This window comes from Dasypus novemcinctus, chromosome 13 (assembly GCF_030445035.2).
Source record: "Dasypus novemcinctus isolate mDasNov1 chromosome 13, mDasNov1.1.hap2, whole genome shotgun sequence".
Lineage (NCBI taxonomy): Eukaryota > Metazoa > Chordata > Mammalia > Cingulata > Dasypodidae > Dasypus > Dasypus novemcinctus.
Window position 1 is genome coordinate 23,208,618 of NC_080685.1, and position 22,370 is coordinate 23,230,987.

Here is a 22,370-nt window from a genome sequence, read left to right on the forward strand (position 1 = left end):
ATCTGGTTGGGTTTATTTCTGGACTCTCAATTCTATTCCAGTATCTTATGCCAGTGCCACACTGTTTTAATTGCTGTCTGTGGTAAAATTTGAAATCAGGAAGTGTGAGTCCTCCAGCTTTATTCTTCTCTTTCGAGATTGTTTTGTCTATTTGGAGGCTGTTATGATTCCATATGAATTTGAAGACTGACTTTTCCATTTCTGCCAAAAAGGCTGCTGGAATTTTGATAGGGATTGCATTGAATGTATAGATCGCTTTGGGTTGTATGAACATCTTTAATGATATTAACGCTTCCAAACCATGAACAGAGGTTGTCTTGCCATTTGCTTAGATTTTCTTTAACTCCTTTCAGCAATGTTTATGGAGGTTCCTGCTCTGCCACCTTCCCACAATCCTCCAGTCTACTGACTCTGTAATGGAGGATCAGGGTTCATCCACGTTGCAGGATGGTCCAAGGAACCAGTTTTCCAGATGCCTGACTGCTAATATGGGGAGAAGAATCAATAAAATCATGTGTGACAGTTTGAAGCTGGGTGGTTCCCAGAAGATCATGGTCTTTTTTTCTTTTTACTTTCTTTCTTTTAATTTGGAACACTACACAAACTCACGTGTTATCCTTGCACAGGGGCTACGCTAATCTCTGTATCGCTCCAATTCCAGCACATGTGCTGCCAAAGCAAGCAGAGCGCATGGTCTTAAAGCCAGTGCATTCCTGTGTGTGTGAAACCGTGTGCAGATGGGGCCTCCTGAGTAGATGCAGTTAGGCATCTTCCTTTTTTTTTAACAAATCAATATTATTGATACATATTAATAAAGCATGCAATTCATCCCAAGTGCACAATCAATGGTATTTGGTATAATCACATAGTTGTGTGTTCATCACTTCAATCATTTTTAGAGCATTTTGATAATTTCAATAATAATAATGATGACAAAATAAAAAAAAGACAAATAACGAGAAAATCCCTCCCCTCTCATTCTCTCTATGCCTCCCCCACTGTACATAGCTGCTGTCTCTGGCTATTGTATCCACATGTGTAACCAATGGCTTTTGGTATAATCACAGAGTTGTACGTTCATCATGGGATCTTCCTTTTGATTAGATCACTTCAGTAGGGCCTGACCCAGGGTGGGTCTTAATTCTCTGACTGGAATCCTTTAGAAACAGTGGCATAAAGAGTCAAACTGACAGAGTGAAGCCTCCAGAAGTTGACATGAAAGAACAGAGAAAAGGCACTGACAGCAGCGGAAGGCAGAACCAGCAGCAAGGCCCAGAGGAGAGGGGAGGGAGGAGCCCACAGCTCCTGACGCCCTGCTGTGTCCTGATCGCCCCAGCTGAGCTCAGGGAGAAGTGAGCCTGTGGGGAAGCCGCAGGTCGCAGAGCTGCCACTGCACCTTCCCATGGGGCAGGAGCCCAGGATTGTCAGCAGCTGGCCTTCAGGGAGTGTCCCCCAAGCCATGATCCGGATGTTTACACAGATTCAGAACTGCAAGCTTTTACACTAATAAATTCTCATTTTAAAGCCAAGTCATTTCTGGTATATTGCATTGGCAGCCTTTAGCAAAATAAAATACCGATAACACTCCTAATTTGTTCTAAGGAATACTGAGGATCCTTGTTGCTGTAATCACAAGCAGAAACAAATCACTTCGTTGGCGGCGGTAGGCGCTGAAGGAGGGACACCGCCTGCTCTGGGGTGAGCACGTCCCTAGGCGGCGCCCTTGGAGGCGGCCGAGCTGGGGCAGGCGTCCTCCTTCACCCTCCCAGGGGGCGGCCGCGGCTGGACAGGAATAATGTGTCTGTGGTCTTGGACGTGAAGTAATTAGTCCCCTGTTGCTGTGAACTTGGGGTCAGGGACTGACGTTGTGGAAGGATGGACCTAATGAACCGGCAGGCAAGCGACATTAACAGTGCAGCCACTGCTTCTGAGAAAAGTAGCAGCTCTGAATCATTAAGGACGAAGGTCCTGAACTGAAGAAAAGCTTTGATGCTGTGGTATTTGATGTTCTTGAGGTTACACCGGAGAATATGCGGGTCAGATGACACTAATGGATGTTCCAACACTTAAAGTCATCCAACCAGATTCCCAAGAAATCATCAAGACTCCTTTAAACCTGGCAGCATCAACAAGACCTTGTCACCTGACAGAAAAATGTTTTCTAATTTATTATGAACTATATAAGATATACAAAAAGGCATAGGGAACCACTGACTTGTATACTTAAAAGTGGTTATAATGGCAAATTTCATGTTACATGCATTTTACCTAAAAAAGAAAAAAGATGAAGAATACTAAGGTAAAATGCCTGTACTTAACCAGTGCTGTCGAAGCTCCCACATTTGCCTCTCTTCACTCCTCCCGCCAAGGTATCCACTGCCTAATATCAATTTATATCATTACTGTGTATTTGCTTAAGTTTTTCTATAAGTATATGAATCCATAAACATGATGTGCTATTGCAGGTTTTACATTTTTACATAAATGGTATTCTATTGTTTTTGTCTTAAGCTTGTTTTTTATGTTCGACCTTGATGACTAACATGTATGCGTATATATTATGATGAATGCACTCTTGTGCATTAATTTCTGTAGCTATTTGGTATTTTAGTTTATGATTTATTTTCTTGCTCTCCTGCTGCCAGACATTACAGTGAATGAATAGTTTAATCAAAGCTGTATTTAAATTTTTAAAAATTTTTTATTGTGATAACATATATACCACAGAAAATTTCCCATTTTTGTCACTTTCCAGTATTTGAAAATTCTTATTTATGTTTTCTTCAGTTCAAAGCATAGAATTACAGGGCTGTAGAGCACAAACATTTTAAAATTTATTAAATATGTCTTATTTTCCAAAATAGTTTTATAGATATCTTTATTTATTGTGCTCAAATCTTTCAATTGATAAATTTAATAAAAGATTATTTAAGCCATAAAAAAGAAACAAATCACTTTATAATAATGATATTGATAGTTTCCTCAGAGCATTACACTGTGATCAGCCTAGTTATTAGCTGCTTTACCATGTAAAAACACACTCAGTCCACATAACAGCCCTGTCAGTCAGTGTTGCTCATTACACCACTTGCTGCAGGTAAGAACACTGAAGGACTGACAGCCTGAGCTCACCCTCCCAAAGGCCCCGCCTCTACAATGGTGAGAGCAGGGCTCAGGCCCAGGCGCTTTTCCTCCTGAGCCCCTGCCTCAGCCATCACGCTCAGGGGTAACTGAGAAGAGCCCACACAGATTCTCCCTCTTCCTTCTGGTTTAACCTCAAAGGTTTCTAAGAGAAAACGGAGATTAAAAATAAGACCTGCTGTAGGGGAGCGATGTAGCTCAAGCAGTTGAGTGCCCTCCTCCCACACGGGAAGTCCCGGGTTGGGTTCCCAGTGTCTCCTGAAAAAGCAAGCAATAAGCAAGAGCCAGCACTCAACCACTGAGCCACATCGGCTTTCCACGTATTAGATCCCAGTTTCAATCTCATGAATCTAAAAAAAAAAAAAAAAACACCCTACCAAATGTTCAGGAGTAATAATGAAATAAAGCAGGAGAGGAGAAAGAGGAAACAAAACTATTTAGTCTTCCCCAGACATACTCCAGGGCTCCAGGGACGATGCAATCACAACTCCCAAAGAGAAGTGTTTGTGGACCTTGATTCTTCTTACTGGACTGGACAAGGGAGCTCCCTGGAGGGGCTCACAGGGAAGGTCGGCAGGACCTTTAGTGTTCAAGGCATGGAGGGGACTGCTGTGCAGGAGGGAGTTCTCCTGGAGTAATGAGAGGAGGGTAGCTTGTAGAAAGAACACTGTCATGTTTTTCAAGTTCATGAATTATCATAGCACTTTTGTATTTGACCATCTTCATGGTAAAGATTACCATAAATGGCTAATATTTTCTTTACATTGATTATAGAGAAAATTTACTTCAAAATTAATTTTGTATCAGTGCAAGTGAAATGCCCATTTGAATTTTTGTAACAAGGATGATGTAACTGTAAAAATAAAGACAAAGGAAACAAGTCAGTATTATTATAGCATAACACTTTAAAGTCTTTCAAACAAAATGATCATCTTACGAACTGGCACAAAGTGCACTAGGCAATTTAGTGCTCTGAGGAGCATTAAAATGCAAATTTGGACTTACCTTACAGAGCTAGTATGTGAAACAGCCAAGGTCAAGCCCAGGTCTATTGGGTGACAAACCCCCAAAATTAATGTTTTGTTTTAAAATTTAAAATAGATGTTTAGGAGGAGTGAATGAAAATAATGTAATGGACTTATATACTTGGAGAGGGAGATGAGAGAACATTTCCTCAAGTCTCTGGTTAGGGCAAGTTGGGGTCTGTGATGGTTATGTACTGTCTCAACTCAGCCACGGAATGATGCCCAGTTTGGTCAAACAAGCACTGGGCTAACTGTAATACAAGGGCATTTTTGGACTTTAGTCACCATTGACTTTACTGCAGTGGTAAATCACAGATAGCTGGTTACAATTACATCAATCAGGGAGATTGCCACCAGTGATGAGTGATGCTTTATCCAGTCAGTTGAATGCCTTAAAAGGGGGAGTGATTCCAGCATTGAGTGACAATTTCCCAGCTCATCTTTGGAAAGCCAACGTCTCCCAAAACTCATCAAGAATCTTCACTGGGGTTTCATCAGATCTCCTGGTTGCAGCCTGCCTGCGGAACCTGGACTTGTGCATCCCCACGGTCACGTGAGAGACTCTTACAAAATCACATACTATTGACAGATCTCATGTTGATTCTGTTTCCCTAGAGAACTGTGACTAATAGAGGGTCTTTGTTGGGGAGACAGAGAAGGGAAGCACTAACAGAGCCCATGAGCTTCCACAGCTTTCCTCGAGGCCTGTGCAGTGCCAGCCTTCACAGTGACAATGCTGAGGCTGGAATAATCCATATAAGAAGCTATGGTTCTGCACAGTTCACCACTACCCCACAATTGCCAGGGAAATAGAAATTTATTGGCAAGAGAAAATACTTAGTTCCTCCTCTCAGCCACAGGTCAAGAACCCCCTGGACATCAGTACAGGCCTAGGAGCTGCTGGTACTAGGGATGAACTAAATGGTCCAGAGCGAGTCTAATGCTTTGCGAGACTTTGGGACCTTCAAATAAAAAATATTATGTGCCACTGACTGCACTAATGAGTGAGTTAGACCTGCATTTTCCAACACAGTGGCCACTAGACATGTGGTTATTGAGCACTTGAAATGTGACTAATATGATGAAGAAATTAATTTTTAAATTCATTGAATTTTAATGGATTTTAATTTAAAGTCACATATAGTTTGAAGATGCAGTACAGAAAAACACCAATTAGAGAATAACCCTTATACAAAAATTTGTCTGCTTTATTTTCATATAGCAATAAACAGATTGAATAAGATCCCACATTTAATAACAATTCTGACTGACTTTCTCCACCTGAATGCCAGTTCCGCCCCAAGGTAGCCATCTCCCCTGTGGTTTCTCCTTCCTCATCATATCTTCTCATCTTCACCAAGGGCTTGGGGGTCTCAACCAGTCATGTTGTCTTAGATGCAGCCTCAGCTGTGCTGGCTTCTCTCTTTTCCTCCCAAGTTTGACTGATCTCACTGTAATGCTCTTCTTGTCCAAATGTGAAGTGCTGTACATTGCAGGAGTTTCCCTGTTTGTGAAGGCACCTGGGGTAAGTGAGTGGAAGTCCAGGCTCTGGTGATGGTATAGCTCACAATGGGCTACACAATATTTGTGTGAATTAGATAATATGTTTAAGACAATTGTGTCAGAATTTTTGCTTGATCCACAAGCCAAGAAGTGCTGTTTACTGAGTTGTGCAAAGTTGATTTCTCTGTTGCATAGGCAAGACTGCAGAATAAGAATGGAAGCCAGAAAAAACAATGGCCTTGAGGACTGGGGAGGAACAATTTTGAAGTAGATTTTGAACGGTGGTGGAGGGCTCTCGTCCTTCATCAGGAGCCAAATGGCAGCACCCAGAGAATCTCTGGGGCCTCAGGGGCTTCAACGATGTGTGCCACTTCCCTTCCTGACAGGGAAAGGGCACCCTGTACAAGCAGAACACAACTGGTCCCCACGCCCCTCAGGGGTAAGGTCCAAGGGCCAAAATACAGAACCAAAGAATTTAGACACAGAAAGTACTAGATTGGGCTTGTAGACCATACACTGATTGGGTGCAGGTTTTATTAAAAGATGAAGATGGGTTTGTCTTCCAGTGATTCCAGGGTTACATTTTTCAGGGAGTGTCTCCACCCCAGAATATATTTTAAAGCTTTCTATGATTTGCATATAGAGGTTAATAGGAAAATTTTGTTTAAATAATAGTAAATAAGAGACATCAATGGGTTATTTCACAAGGTTACGCTCAAAAAAAAAAAGGGAAACACTCCTTAGAATTTTGTCATTAAACAAAGACAAAAATAGGATTTTAATAAGAAGAAGGGACAATTACCGGAAGTTGTATGTCCTCCCACGGCCCACTGGATGGAACATGGGAGAGTGTGGGCTATGGTGTGGACCATTGGCCATGGGTACAGTGATGCTCAGAGATGTACTCACCAAATGCAATGGATGTGTCATGATGATGGGGGAGAGTGTTACTGTGGGGGGAGTGGTGGGGTGGGGGCGGTGGGGGTGAATGGGGACCTCATATTTTTTGAATGTAATATTTTTTTAAAAAATGAAAAAAAAAAAAAGAAGCAGAGGGAAATGGATGTGACTCAAGCAATTGGCCTCCCATCTACCATATTGGAGGTCCAGGGTTCAATACCCAGGGCCTCCTGGTGAAGGCAAGCTGGCCCATGTGGCAAGCTGGCATGCATGGGGTACTGCCCCGTGCTGCCCCATCTGGGAATGCTGGCCCGCATGGAGAGCTGGCACAGCAAGATGATGCAACAAAAAGAGATACAGAGGAGAGATAATAAGAGAGGGAGCAGACCAGGGAGCCAAGGTGGTGCAAGAGAATGATTGCCTCTCCCAGTCTGGAAGGTCCCAGGATCAGTTTCCGGATCTGCCTAAGGAGAAGACAAATAGACACATAGGCTCGTAGAGCGAGTGGGCACAGAGAGCAGACAATGGAGGGAGGGGGGATAAATATACAAACAAATAAATCTTTTTTAAAAACCTTTTAAAAATAAAAAGGCAGAAAAGAGGAACAAAAAACCCACGTCTGGAAATGGAGAGCTTTGTTTTTTCCTTTTCTTGGAAAATTTAAGAGCTGAAAGTTGTCAAACAACTAGTTTGGAAGTTTAATCTGGTGCAGTGGGCTAACATATTAGGAAAACAGCTTTGGCTGTTTATGGCTCCCTCAAGAGGTTTTTGGAAGTTTTGCTGTGGTGGCTTTTTTTGTGTAATATCTAATGTGTCCTTTCATTGTCACCTCTATGTTAGTTAAGCCAGGAGTGCACCATTTTCCTCATCAGTATTTCTCAATTCTAACCCCCACTTTTGGATCATTATTGCTCTTCTTTCTAATTGTCACTGTTTTTTTTTTAAAGAAAAAACAAAATTACTCTTAAAACAACAAATTTGACCATGAGCACCTCAGTCTCCTGGACTCAGCATTAACAGTTGGGTGTCATCTCGAGATAGTGGTTGTGAGGAACATAGGGGTAACATGACATCAGCTGGCAGAGGAAGGCCAAAAGTCTGAGGACAGCAGAATGGCGCATAAACGCAGGTATGTGTGTAGGGAGTGGGTGGAGCTCCGCGGTTGAGTGCCTGCTTCCCACGTACAAGTTCCTCACTTCATCGTCATCACTCTAGTAATAACCAAGTGGTTTTAATATTTTTAATGAGGTACAACAAATTTAAAGTACACAGAGTGGATGTAGCTCAGTGGTTGAGTGCCTTCTTCACATGTGTGAGGTTCTGGGTTCATTCCCCAGTACCTCCTAAATATGCTCATATATAAAATGTGGGACCTCGTATAAGCAAAGCAGGTGCTTAACCATTGAGCTACACCTGCCCCCACACACAATTAATATTTTGAACATCTTTTGTATCTTAGCCTAGGCCTTACAAGGAGAATAGATATCAACACCACTCTAGTAAGAACCAAGCGGCTTTAAATTTTTATGAGGTATAACAAATATAAAGCACTCAAAGTGCACAATTAAAATTTTTTTTTTCTGATATGTCCCCCCCTTGAGTAACCACCACTCAGATGAATGTGTAAACATTTCCAGACTCCAGGAAGCTTTGTCATGCCTCTTCCCAGGCTATGGTGACCCCGCAGAGCTATCCCTTTTCCCTACTTCTATCAACATAGGTTAGTTTTTCCTGCCCTCAGTTTTCACATATATAAATCACAAAGTATGTTATTTGCAGGGGGGCAAGTGGCATGGGTCTGACTTCTTTTTCTTAACATTATGTCAATGAGATTCAACCATATATCGTGTAGTTCTTTCTTTCAATGTGTATATGTTTTAAAGAATTATTGCCAAATATTTCTTTCTTCTACATGTATATTTGAGTTGTTTCCTGTTTGGGGCTGTTTTGAGTAAATACATGCATTCTTACGCATTTCAGTGGGCAGAGTCACACATATCTCTAGGGCAGTACATTCCAGTTGAAGTAAAATCCTTGCTACATCTGCAATTTTTAGTTTTCTAGTACAGATATTCTAAAAAGTAAAGAGAAAGATGGGAAACTAATTTTTTTAACATTTATTTTATTTTTATTTATCGCCCACCCCCTTGCCACCTGCACTTGCTGTCTGCTCTCGGTGTCATTCGCTGTGTGTTCTTCTGTGTCTGCTTGTCCTCTCATCTTTAGGAGACACTGAGAACTGAGCCTGGCACCGCCAGTGTGGGAGAGAGGCACACAATAGCTTAAGTCACCTTGGCTCCCTGGGCTGCTGTCTCTCCTCTGCGTCTCCCTTTGCTGCATCCTCTTCCTGTGCAGCTCTCCAAGGCACTGTGGTCGGCTCTCTGTGGCGCGGGCCAGCTTGCCCTCACCAGGAGCCCCAGGCCTCAAGCCCAGCGCCTCCCATATGGTGGACAGGAGCTCAACAGCATGAGCCACATCCGCTTTGTGGGAAATTAATTTTAACAATGTATATTATTGAAACTTACGTGTCAAATACTGTCATTCCAGCATGAGACACTAGCAGCATGTCACGTGTTTAATACTGAGCAGTGTACTGAGCAGCACAGCTATCAGCTGTAGAGGAGAGAGCTGAAGGTAGGCTTGCTGGGTCACAGCATTTATTTATGTGATGCATTACTATTAGTGGACACTATCGACCAATATTCCAAAGTTGTTGAGCCTTTTCAAACTCCAACCAGCAATAACTGAGTGTTTCCAGTGTTCTCCATCCTGACAGCATTTGAGATTGTTTCTTTTTTATTTTTATTTTTTGTTCAGGTTTAATGAGGTATAATTTTCATACAGCAAAATTCCTCAACACTATATATTACATTCCTTTCAATGATATATCTTTGCAATGCTGGGATTTTGGTGGTTGCTATGATAATAACCAAGTACCATGAAAAGAAATCAACATGTAACAAGAAATGAGGTGGCAATCTGAGAAGCTGTGAGAAATTGTGCAGTACAAAACACCAAGGCATATGTTTTTTTGTTTGTTTGTTGTGGTATGCAGTGAATTATTTGTTTTGTTTTAGAGGTAGGGAATTCCACTGTTTAAGACGATCAGGACTAATACCCTGTTACCTTAGGCAGACCTTATCTATGATCCTACCTGTGAGGCCACAAACCAGAGAAGCTGTAAATTCCTAGATAAAGCAAAAAAAAATCCCTCCCTGTAGAGTCATCCTAAAGCACACGTGCATATTCCTAAGCACAATAGCTATCTGTACTAAACTTCTCCTCCACTTAACAGTAACTTCAAAGAAACATTGTTACCATCATATAAGTACTGACAAGGCTCTGCGCTTTCCTTCTTCTTACCGGATATACCCGACATAACCACTGAAGCTCCAGGGCAGCGCTGACCTTTACTCTGAACGTCCTGCGGCTGTGCAGGAATGGCTTCCCGGATTGCTAGTTTGCTATAGGGAGTGGCCTTTTCGTTTTTGGTCTCAAGTGCCCACTGAACTCTTGCAGAATCTATTCTGTAGGCTCACGGCCAGATACTATGTGAGACATCCCTGGGGATGTTCAGAAGTAATTGGGGAACACTTTACACAGGACTGGAGGTCCTGTATTAGCATATCTAGGAATGGTCCTTATATAGATGCCAAACACTGTTCTATGCACATCACATTACTTCACTGAATCCCCTCAACATCCCTAAGAAGTAGGTTGTTAATCCCACCTTACTTCCCAAAGAGCAGTCAGGCCACTTGTTGAGGTCACACGTGTAGTAAAGGCAGGTCTGGGATTCAAAGGTAGGTTTGAGCCAAACTGAGTTTCTGATTCTCTGAAGAATACTGAATCACCTGGGAAATGGATGCTTTAAAAAAATTAAAGGACGAATGAAGATTGGTGATCAAAAGGATTTCAGCCTGATCTGAGTGTTTTATATACAAATATATTAATGTATTATTTAATTATATCAACACGATATAGAGAGGGCACTCTTTTTTTTTTTTTAAAGATTTCTTTACTTATTTCTCTCCTCTTCCCCCCCTCCACCCTGGTTCTCTGTTCTCTGTGTCTATTTGCTGCATGTTCTTCTTTGTCTGCTTCTGTTGTTGTCAGCAGCACAGGAATCTGTGTTTCTTTTTGTTGTGTCATCTCTCCATGTGTGCGGCACCATTCCTGGGCAGGCTGCACTTTCTTTTACGCTAGGCAGCTCTCCTTACGGGGCGCACTCCTTGTGTGTGGGACTCCCCTATGCGAGGACACCCCTGCATGGCAGGGCACTCCTTGGGCGCATCAGCACTGTGCATGGGCCAGCTCCACACGGGTCAAGGAGGACCAAGGTTTGAATGGCAGACCTCCCATGTGGTAGACGGATGCCCTAACCACTGGGCCAAGTCCACCGCCAAGAAGGCACTCTTCATTTAATGACTCATAGACTTCCCTTTACCACACCATCTAACCAATTTATAATTACTAAAAACCAAAAGAAGCCTACCAGTGGTAGTAACAATCATTTCAGCTTTTTGAGGAAAAGGAAATGGGGAAATCATTCTACTTATCCTGAGTTTGGCAAGCTGGCATTTTAAAACAAGGCAGCATAGTCATAAGGTAGCAGGTATTTGAAATCATGAGAAGATTTAAAAATTTAAAGTTAACTTTTGGATTTATTTGAAAATGTCCTTGGTTCTTGGGTGCTGTGAGCCCAATATATTGTAAGTGCTGGCATTTGTCCTGTCTGATTCGCTTACTAGACTATCATGAATTGCAGACACTTGCAGCAGGTTCTTGTCTCCCAGAGTCAATAAGGAGTAGTGGAAAAGCACTGGAGCAAAGGCAACCTTGTCAACAGCTGTCAGGAGACAGGAAGAGGGGAGAGGAGCAAGTTCCCAAGAACCAGGAGAATAATAGCCACAGCACTACCACACTCCCATAAAATGTAGAACTAGATGAGAGCCAGGAAACTTCAGCCTTCCCCAGGAAGAGTGACATACTTGTATTACTGTTGTAGGCCAATCTATTAGGAGATAAAAGTGACCAGAAGGGGAGCGGGTTCTAGGAAATTGTGATGGTTAGGCTAATTTGTCAATTCGGCCAGGTGATGGTGCCCAGTTGTTTGGTCAAGCAAGCACTGGGCTAGTTTAAATACAAGGGCACCTCATGGACTGTAATTTCTTGACTGCACAGACGTCTGCTTGCACCTACAATCAACTGAGGAGATGGCTTTCAGCAATGAGTGACGTGTCATCCAAGCACCTGAAGGGTTTAAAAAGAGAAGTGACTTCAACATTCAGGGAGAGAGCTCCCATCTCTACTGCAGATAGGAGGCATCTCCTGGGGAGGGCAATGAGCACCTCCATGAGGGTCCCCACCTGGCAGCCTGCCCCACAGAATTTGGACTTGTGCAAGCTCAAGGTCATGTGAGAAAATTTTATAAAATCTCACACTATTTATAGGTATCTCTTGTCAGTTTGGTTTCCGTAGAGAACACTAACTAATACAAAATTCAAAGATGATTCACTAATTCATTTAATATTAGTAGGAGATTGTGAAGTTGACTCTACATCTTGAAATCACAAATGAAGCTGCCATGGAGAATGCAGTAGTCATATAGTAGCTGATGCCTGAAACATTTACATAGAAATGATAACAATTGTGTCTTATGGCATCTAGAATTATAAGAATTAATCCCATTCAAAAGATATTTTTAGCATGTTTAATGTACTTGAATGTGTAATTTTAAAATTTTATACATTTAAAAATCTATTGGGGGATCAGATGTGGCTCAGGTGGTTGGATGCCTGCTTCCCACATGGGAGTTCCCATGTTCAGTCCCTGATGCCTCCTACAAACAAGCAAACAAATGAAAAGCCAACTCAGGGGAGCTGATGTGGCTCAGTGGTTGAGCATCAGCTTCCCACATGAGTTCAGGGTTCACTCCCCTGCCCTAGTACCTAAGAAAAAATCCATTGAAAGTAATGTTAGATTCTTTGAGAAGAACAATCAATTTAGGGAAGGGGAGTGTGGCTCAATTGATAGAGCATCCACCTACCACATAGGAGGTCCAGGGTTCAAACCCAGGGCCTCCTGGCCCATGTGGTGAGCTGGCCCATGTGCAGTACTGCCATGCACAAGAAGTGCAATGTCATGCAAGGGTGTCCCCTGCATAGGGGTGACCCGTACACAAGGAGAGCCACCCTCATGAAAATAGTTGATGCAGCAAGATGACACAACAAAAAAGAGACACAGATTCCTGTGCCACCTGATGAGAATGCAAGCGAACACAGAAGAATGGACACAAGAGAACAGACAACGAGGGTGAACGGAAATGAATAAAAAGAAAATTAAAAAAAAAAACAACACCAAACAGTATAGGAAATTTAAGAAGGATTTTCAAGAGACATAAGCCCAAGACTTGCATAAAGTAGAATATAATGCTATCATTATTTTTTACAGTATGAGAAAATCTTACAGAAAACCTATACTTGCTTTTAGAATAAAATTATTCAACTAGTCTAACCTGTCCAAGAAGTCATCCCAATAAGAAATATGACATAACATATGCATTTTATGACAGTATATATCAAATATTAAATTCTTTAAATTGTTTAGAAGTATTAAAGTTCCCTCCCTTTTATCACCTTGATATTTTCCTTTTCTTATGCATAGTTTTCAACACCATTAACTTAAACGATAGCTAAATCTTTTACTTTTCTGTCTTACAGATTCAGCAAGAAAAATTTTCCTTAAAGAAACATTGTATTTAAAGCATAAGTAGCTAACTGTCTCTAGGAATTTGTAATGTTTTATTTAAAATTAATACAAATGATTATTACTGATCATAAACTAATTGGGGCAGTAATTCCTTAAATTTTAAAAAAGTTTTAGAGACTATATTAGTCAGCCAAAGGGGTGCTCATGCAAAATGCCAGAAATTGGTTGGTTTTTATAAAGGGTATCTATTTGGGGTAGGAGCTTACAGATACCAGGCCATAAGCATAAGTTACTTCCCTCACCAAAGTCTATTTTCACGTGTTGGAGCAAGATGGCTGCCCAGGTCTGCAAGGGTTCAGGCTTCCTGGGTTCCTACGTTCCTGGGGTTTGCTTTTCTCTGGGTTCAAGGTTCCTTTCCTCATGGGGCTGGCTTCTCTCTCCTCTGTGGGGTTACTTCCCGGGGCTCCTGCTTAAGTCTTCAGCATTAAACTCCAACATCAAAACTCCAACATTAGAAACCCTCAACTCTGTTCTTTGCCATGCCTTTTATCTGTGAGTCCCCACACCTTGGTGGGTGGGGACTCAATGCCCTAATCATAACTGAATCATGCTCAGGTACAGTTCAGATTACAAACATAATCCAATATCTATTTTTGGAATTCATAACGATATCAAACTGGTGCAGGGACCTATTTTGATTATTTCTTATAAAGGAAGACAAAGTATATCAATCGGTTTCCTGAGAAAATGCACACGTTTATAAGACAGAAAAACACCATTAAATTACCTGACATTCACAATGAACTAATTGTGCTACGTAATGTACTTAAGATGGAAACAGAAGCAATTGTGTCTAAAACAATCCTTTGAAGAAAGGAAAACAAAGGGAAATAATTAAGCACCATTAAGTCCTTGGAGGAACTTCACTGTTGAAAATTTGAGTAACTCTGTGATATTCTTTATATCTGGGAAGACAATCCCTTTTCCAGAGTGTATAAGTCCTTTCCATTAATGTAATTTAATATTATTGCTTTTTATTTAATTTTATTTTGTTTCATTAGTTTTTTTTAAATTCCAAAATTTGTAAACACTCTATATCACAAGCATCAAATCTTCCTTCTCCCCTCCTTCTGTCCTTTCATAACAAGTCATCTACTTTCCCATATACACCCTTGCTGACATACACAGTTTTTGCTATTATTAACACTTTGTACTAATATGGTATCTTTATTCAAATAAAGAATATTATTATGATTGTACTATTAATTATACTCCATAGTATACATTAGAATATACATTAGAGTTGAATGTTTCTAATGCAGTCCTATATTTTTTATTAATTTTTTATTCTAGTAATATATATACAACATAGAATTTCCTCTTTGAACCACATTAAAATCTATAATTCGGTGAAATTAATAACATTTGTAATGTTGTGCTACAAACACCAATATCCATTATGAAGTTTCCAGGACCCCAGACAGAAGCTATATACCAATTAAGCATTACCTCCTCATTCCTTACATTTGCCCTGGCCCCTGGTCACTTGTATTCTTTTTTCTCACAATAGAGATGTTGCTTATTTTAATTACTTCTTATCAGTGAGGTCATACAACATCTGTCTTTTGTTTTTTTAAATACTCTATTTCTGTAGGGTTGATAGTAATGCCTGCCTGCCATTTCTAATTTTAGCTCATCTGCATCTTCTTTCTCTTTTTCCTTGTCTGAATGACAAAACATTTGTCCATTTTATTGATCTTTTCAAAGAACTGACTTTTGTTCCATTAATTTTCTCTATATTGTAAATTTTCTATTTCATTTATCTCCACTCTAAATTTCTTGTTGCCTCCATTCTGTTTATCTTGGCTTTAGTTTGTTCTTTTTCTACATCTTTCATTCACAAGATTTGTTATCTGATTTGAGATCTTTCTTTTTTCATGTAAGTAGTTAATCTATTTCTTTCTCAACCTGGGCTTTGTTGCATCCCATAAGTTTTGGTATGTTGTGTTTTCATTTTCATTTACCTCAACCTATTTCTTAATTCCCCTTGTTATTTCTTTTCCCCCCTTTCTCCCTTCCTCACTTCTCTCTCTCCCCGGGCAGCAGGAAAGCTGCCTGACATGTCCGGTAGGAGATTCAAGTAGGTCCTTGTTGAACCAACTCAATGCAGAAGAGTATGACTCTTTATTTCCAGCGTGAGAGCACCTACACCTCACCAGCACCCCCAAATATGCTATTGGAAGCTTGGGTAGCACCTCCTACAGTCTCTCCCCCTTAGGTGTGCTAGGGGAGGTCTAATTGATTTTCTGACTCCACCTTCTCCCAGGCCAAGTTTCCTATGCCAGGACATTTAGGTAAATTGGGCTTTCTTGACAGATTCACCTCTCCTTTCTTCCCAGACTGTCCCCAAGTCAACCTGTTCAAGGAGAGAGAGAGAAAAACAACAAAAAGACAAAACATGGAGGTCTAGAGTAATCAAGGACCTCAGATGGACCTCAGGGCACAGTGGATTCAGGGATGGGAAGTCCGTGATATTGCAGACTCAAGGTGTGTGAGTCTCTGGAGTGTGGGCCACCAGGATTTAGGGGACACAGACCTGGGAACCACACATCCCATTAACACAGGGTTTGGGAACACCGCAGCACAACCAAGCCTTCAGGGATCACTTCAGCCAGGTTGCCAGGTCCCACCCACAACTTCTTACACCATGTCAGAAACCCAGAATTCCACCTCTCACAAGAATCTCTTCTTTCACTGTCTCACCCAATCAACATCCAGACATCCCCTGCCCTGCAATCCCCCAAAACAGCCTGCTCAGGGTTTGGGAGCACCGCAGCATAACAAAGATTTCAGGGATCACCGTGGCTGGGCCGCCAGCCCTAGGGGGAGGGTTCTGCCTACAACTTCTGACCTCCATGTCAGAAACCCAAAATTCCACCTCTTGCAAGAATCTCCTCCGTCACTGTCTCACCAAATCAACATCCAGACACCTCCCACCCTGCAAGCCCCTGAAACAGCCCACTCAGGTCTTGGGAACACCCCAGCACAACAAAGCCTTCAGGAATCACTGCACCTGGGCCACCAGCCCCAGGGGGAAGGGTCCTACCCATAACCTCCAACCTCCATGCAAGAGACCCAAAATTCTACCTCTTGCAGGAATCTCCTCTGTCAATGTCCCACCAAATTGATGTCTAGACACCTCTTGTCCTGCAAACACCCAAAACAGCCTGATCCAGCAGGACTCCAACCCTCCTCAGCTGTTGCTTTGCAGGAGAGATTATGAGGTACACTCACTCAGACACCATCTTGCCCCACCTCTCTAGTTACTTTTATTGATATAATCTTCATTTCTAGACTCTCTTCCAGGCCCCTTTCTCCTGATTTTCTTTTCAGACTCTAACACACCCTTTAGTATTTCCTGAAAATCTGGTCTCATTCTTAGAAATTCTCTCAGTTTCTGTTTATCTGTGAATATTCTAATCTTGCCCTCATTTTTGAAAGACAGTCTTGATGGATATAAGATTCTTGGCTGGAAATTTTTCTTTTGTAGTATCTTAAATATATCCTACCACTGTCTTATTGCCTCCATGGTATTGGTGAGAAATCAGCACTTAATCTTATTGGGTATCCCTTATATGTTATGCATTGTTTTTCTCTTGCTGTTCTCACAATTATCTTTGTCTTTAGCATTTGACATCCTGATGAGTATGTGTCTCGGAGTTGGTCTATTCAGATTTTTTCAGTTGGGAGTATGTTGTGCTCCTTGGACATGGATATCCATTTCCTTCAATAGGGTTGGGAAATTTTCTACCATTATTTCCTCAAATATTCCTTCTGATCCTTTTCCCTTCTCTTCTTCTTCTGGGACACACATGACATGTATGTTTGCACACAGTTTGCTGTCATTTAGTTCCCTGAGAAGTTGTTCAATTTTTTCCATTCTTTTCTTCATCTCTTCTTTTGTATGTTCACTTTCGGAACCCATTTCTTCAAGCTCACTAGTCCTTTCCTCTGCGTCCTCAACTCTGCTATTACATGATTCCAATGTTTTTTTTTTTAAATTTCCACTCACCCCTTGTGGCTTGCTTGCTGTCTGCTCTCTGTGTCCATTCACTGAGTGCACTTCTATGTACTTGCTCGTCTTCCTTCTTTGTTGTGTCATCTTGCTGAGTTGGTGCTCCATGGCGATTGTGAGTCAGGTGGCACTCCACAGTGCTTGTGGGCCAAGTGGCGCTTCATCACATCTGTGGACTGGGCATCACTCCCCAGCAGTTGTGGTCCAGGTGGCCCTCTGCAATGTATGGGTGAGCCTGCCTTTATAAGCAGGCTCCAGGACACAAACCCAGGGCCTTCCATATGGTAGATGGGAGTTCATCTGATTGAGCCACAGCCACATCCCCCATGGTTCCAATGTTTTAAAATTTCCTTTACTGTACCTTTCATTCACATAAGTTCTATTTCTCTATGTATGCTTTCAAATTCTTCTTTGTGCTTTTCCAGTGTCTCCTTAATATCCTTAATCTCTTTAGCCATTTCATTGTATTTATTAAGGAGATTTGTTTGAACTCCTTTATGTCATCTGGAGGCTTATCATCTTATTCCTTAACTGGGCCATAGCTTCCTGTTTCTTGGTGTGGATTGTAATTTTTTGTTGGTGTCTTGACATCTGGCTTAGTAGAGTATTTATTCAGGGTGCAGTATTTTTCTCTTTAATTTAGTGCTTCCTGCCCTTTCTGCCTTTGCAGGTTGTGTGGTAGGGGCCAAGGTTGTAGTTGATACTATAAGCTGTGGAGACTCAAACTGCCCTCATTATCTCAGGGACCAATGAAGCATCTCCCAACTTTCTCCTTTGCCAGGGATAGGGACAGAGACACAGCTGTGTGGAATAATCCAAGTCATGCAGGTCTAGATTGCAGTTGCCCAGAGAGACTGATGAAGATTCATGCCCCTTTCTACCATGCCTGGGGCAGGGATGGAGCTGCAGGTATGGGCAGCAATCTGTGCAGTGTGGGTCCAAAATGACTGCAATTGCCCTGATAGACTTCAGATTTTCTGTTCGTGCCAGCCAAAGGTACCTGTAGTTACCCAGATAGACTGGTGCAGGGTTCACCAGCCTCCCCACTGCCAGAGGTGGGGCTGAAGCCTAGGCTAGAATTGCAGGTCACTCTGGGTGAAAGAAACTGATTGCTACTGTCACTGTGATTTTCAGTCAGCCCGGTTGCCTCTCTGGCTGGGACCCTCATCTTTTGCTGTTAATATCCCCATTTTGAACTTGAATGTCAATAAATGTTATCATATACCTGTCCTGCAAGTATATGTTGGGAGCAGATAAATTGTTTCTTCATTTTCACAGGACCACTCATGGAGAAGAAATGGAATCAGGATGTTTATTAAATGGATTGCCTCAGAAGCCTCATCGACACCTGTAAATGATGGAGAAGAGATTTTGGATTTTTGAACCCAATGGTTTTATATTAGATTTTATTGAATTTGAAATGATGCTGCATCAGGATGAGACCTAAGGAATCTTAGGAAGGCGTGAAAATGTTTTGCATGAGGGAGGAATGTGAAACTCTGAGGCCCAGGGTGCCAACGTTGGTGGCAGAACTTCTAAATTGGCCCCCTGACTATGTCTTACTCAGACCCCCAGAATCTTTGTGTATAATGAGACATCAATTCTGTGATTATGTTATTTTCTATGGCATAGTTGACTTCAAGTAGAAGATTATAGGGGTGGGCCTGACTAATCACATGACTCCTTAAATGCACAGAGATTGGTCTGGCTGGTATGAGGTGAACTGTGCACTATTAAGTGTGTGTTATTCTGAACACACACTTATTCAATAGCTCTGTGTAATTTGTTTTGCAAAAATAGAAACCTATACCCTGATGCCTCTCTCTGCTATTCTGATTTCTTTTTTTTTTTTTTTTAATTTTTTATTTTTTTTATTGACTTTGTAATAATATTACATCAAAAATATATATGTGAGGTCCCATTCAACCCCGCTCCCCCACCCCCCCTCCCCCCCCAACAACACTCGTTCCCATCATCATGACACATCCATTGGATTTGGTAAGTACATCTTTGGGCACCTCTGCACCTCATAGTCAATGGTCCACATCATGGCCCGTACTCTCCTCCATTCCATCCAGTGGGCCCTGTGAGGGTTTACAATGTCCGGTGATTGCCTCTGAAGCACCATCCAGGGCAGCTCCATGTCCCAAAGACACCTCCACCTCTCATCTCTTCCTGCCTTTCCCCATACCCATCGTCCACCATGTCCACTTTTCTCAATCCAGTACCACCTCTTCTATGTGGACATTGGATTGGTTGTGTCCATTGCACCTCTATGTCAATAGGAGGCTCAAATTCCACATGGATGCTGGATGCAATCCTCCCATTTTCAGTTGTAATCACTCTAGGCTCCATGGTGTGGTGATTGTCCTTCTTCAACTCCATCTTAGCTGAGTGTGGTAAGTCCAATAAATCAGATTGTAGGTGCTGGAGTCTGTTGAGGCTCAGGACCTGGCTATCACATTGTCAGTCCAGAGATTCAAATCCCCTAAATATATCTTAAATCCCAACGTTAACCGCACCTCCAGCACATTAGCATGAAAGTCTTATGAAGGGAGATCCCACCTAAGTCCAGATTCATCACACATAAACACCATTTCCAAAGAGGGGCCATCTGACCTGGTAGTTAACCCCATCAGCCATGGCCATAACTCTCATGGGTCTCTTTAGCCTTCAAAGGAACCAATATCTGGGGGTTGTATCTGCTTTATCTGTCTCTCTGACTCTGCTCAGTTGTGCATAAGGGCAATCCTTCTGCCAGCCTCCAGACTCTTTTTTAGAAACTTGTAGCCATATAAACTCATTTCTCCTTTCCATTTCCCCCTTACTTTAGGTCAAACAGCATTTTAAAGTCATGTTATTTTATGTAGACATGGATATTCTGCTGATCCGCATTGAACCTTCCGTATAAGGTCCTTTTCCAGTTGCATCATCAGTTGGTATTTGATAGTGGTCCCTCGTTGCCAGGGAGGCTCGTCCCCGGGTGTCATGTCCCACGCTGGAGGGAAGGCATTGCATTTACATGCTGAGTTTGGCTTCGAGACTGGCCACATTTGAGTAACATGAAGGCTGACAGGAGGAAATTCCCAGGCACAATGTTGCTCTAGGCCTTGTTCTTATTTTAGGTTTATCAGCTCACAAGCATAGTCATTAGCATCAGGGGCTCACTGTTGAACCCTCACTCCCTCCAGGTCCCCGCCGCTGTACCTGGGAGACTGTCGCTGCTCCCCTAGGGACCGCGGCAGAGCACCACTGGCCAGGAACCCAGTACCCCCCCTGCTGTGGTTTTTAATTGTTGCCACTATGAGTATATCCAATCATTACCATGCCCCCTGGACATATGTTCTGTACAGCTCCCTGTCAGCCATATATCACCTGTCATTGGTATCCCATACCAGTATCCCTCCATTGCCATTGTTGAAACACTCTGTGGTCCAGAACTCCCCGAAATTTGAAGCCCAATATAATGTCATGGTCCCTTACTAGGGAATGGTATATAGCGATGGGTTTAAAGGATGGATAAAGAACTTGGATAAAGTTAGATAAAGAACTTAGATAAAGAATGTTGACTTGAAAAAATTCCACATCCTATCCTTTCCCCCCCCCCCCCCCTAATTATTCAGCATTTCTTCACAGGAGTCCTAGACCACAGCAATGCATATATATAATATACAGCACTCCCATACATCCACCACAAAACCTTTTTCCTTCCACAGCGATAGTCTTACACCCTTTTCACATCATATTTACTTAAGGTGATGTACAGAGTCTGAGATATTAGCTTTCTAACAAGGTAATATCTGTGCTTACATTATGGTGCATACTTTAGGATACACAGTTCTTTACATTTTTAGTTATCCTATGTTTTACATTATGGTTTACATTATCAGTCTGTCATCTCCTATATGTTATGGTGTAATATTACATATTTTATATCCATCCTTGTGTACTCTCAAAAAACTCCTCTCTTGCCCCCCTTTTACTTTGGTTCCACACATTTAACGTCCATTTTCCCTTCCACCTTGGTGCCCACAGTGACAGCCAACCTTCGTTTCCTGAGGAGCCACTTCCAGAGATAGATGGAATAGTGTTCAGGGCCTAACTTGCTCAACTGCCCCAATGCCCTGGGAGCCACCCTTTCTCTCAAGGGATACAGTTCCCTCTATTTGGTGGCATTAGTCCTCCCCAGGATGTGGGTCCACCCCCACTCTCACTACTTGGGATTTTACCCCATGGTGTCACCCACTCTGGCAGAATGAGCATTTAGGCATTCCCCAGGAGCCCGTCCTGCATCAGACCCTCCCCTCCGAGCATTCTAAACAGGTAACCCTCTTTATTATATTTTGATATGATTTTCTCGGCATTTTACTCTCCACCACCTCCTGACCCTCTCCTGTGTTCGTATGCTCCCCCTCCCTCCCCCCACTTTTGGGCAACGTTACCCAACCATCCCTCCCCAGCCACCCTCAAACCCGTAAAGCCCCAACTAAAGGCAACCCCTTGCCCCCCTTTTATCTCTTCTTTGTGTTCATACTTACCACCATCTCGTCTTAAATTCCCCCCCTGCAGACATCGGCTCATATCCTTCCTCCACCCTCCGATTTCCTGTAAGCCTATCGTTCAGTCTCTTGCTATCTAGGGCAGCTTGTTTATTTCATATCATTGAGGTCATGTAGTATTTGTCCTTCAATGTCTGGGTTGCTTCACTCAACATAAGGTTCTCAAGATTCATCCATGTTATCACATGTGTTTGTAGTGTGTTTGTTCTTACAGCCGAGTAGTATTCCATTGTGTGTATATACCACATTTTATTGATCCACTCATCTGTTGATGGGCATTTGGGTTGATTCCAACTTTTGGCAATAGTGAAAAATGCTGCTATGAACATTGGTGTACATATATCGGTTTGTGTCCTTGTTTTCAGTTCTGCTGGGTATATACCCAGCAGTGGTATTGCTGGGTCATATGGCAAATCTATGGCTAGTTTTTTGAGAAACCGCCATACTGTCCTCCAG

The 22,370-nt window shown here is 42.2% G+C and overlaps 1 long non-coding RNA gene and 1 pseudogene across 3 annotated transcripts in view; one reads left to right on the plus strand and one right to left on the minus strand.

The window, feature by feature from the left end:
• The window catches only part of LOC131280876 (uncharacterized), a 43,930-nt gene extending 24,760 nt beyond the window's left edge, over nt 1–19,170 (plus strand). For all 3 annotated transcript variants that reach the window (XR_009188529.1, XR_009188531.1, XR_009188530.1), the window contains exons 2-3: nt 9,117–9,203; nt 18,634–19,170. This is a non-coding gene — a long non-coding RNA (uncharacterized lncRNA). The remainder of the gene's footprint in view (nt 1–9,116; nt 9,204–18,633) is intronic.
• On the minus strand, nt 582–681 carry LOC131273176 (U6 spliceosomal RNA; annotated as a pseudogene).
• Nucleotides 19,171–22,370: the final 3,200 nt, after the last annotated feature.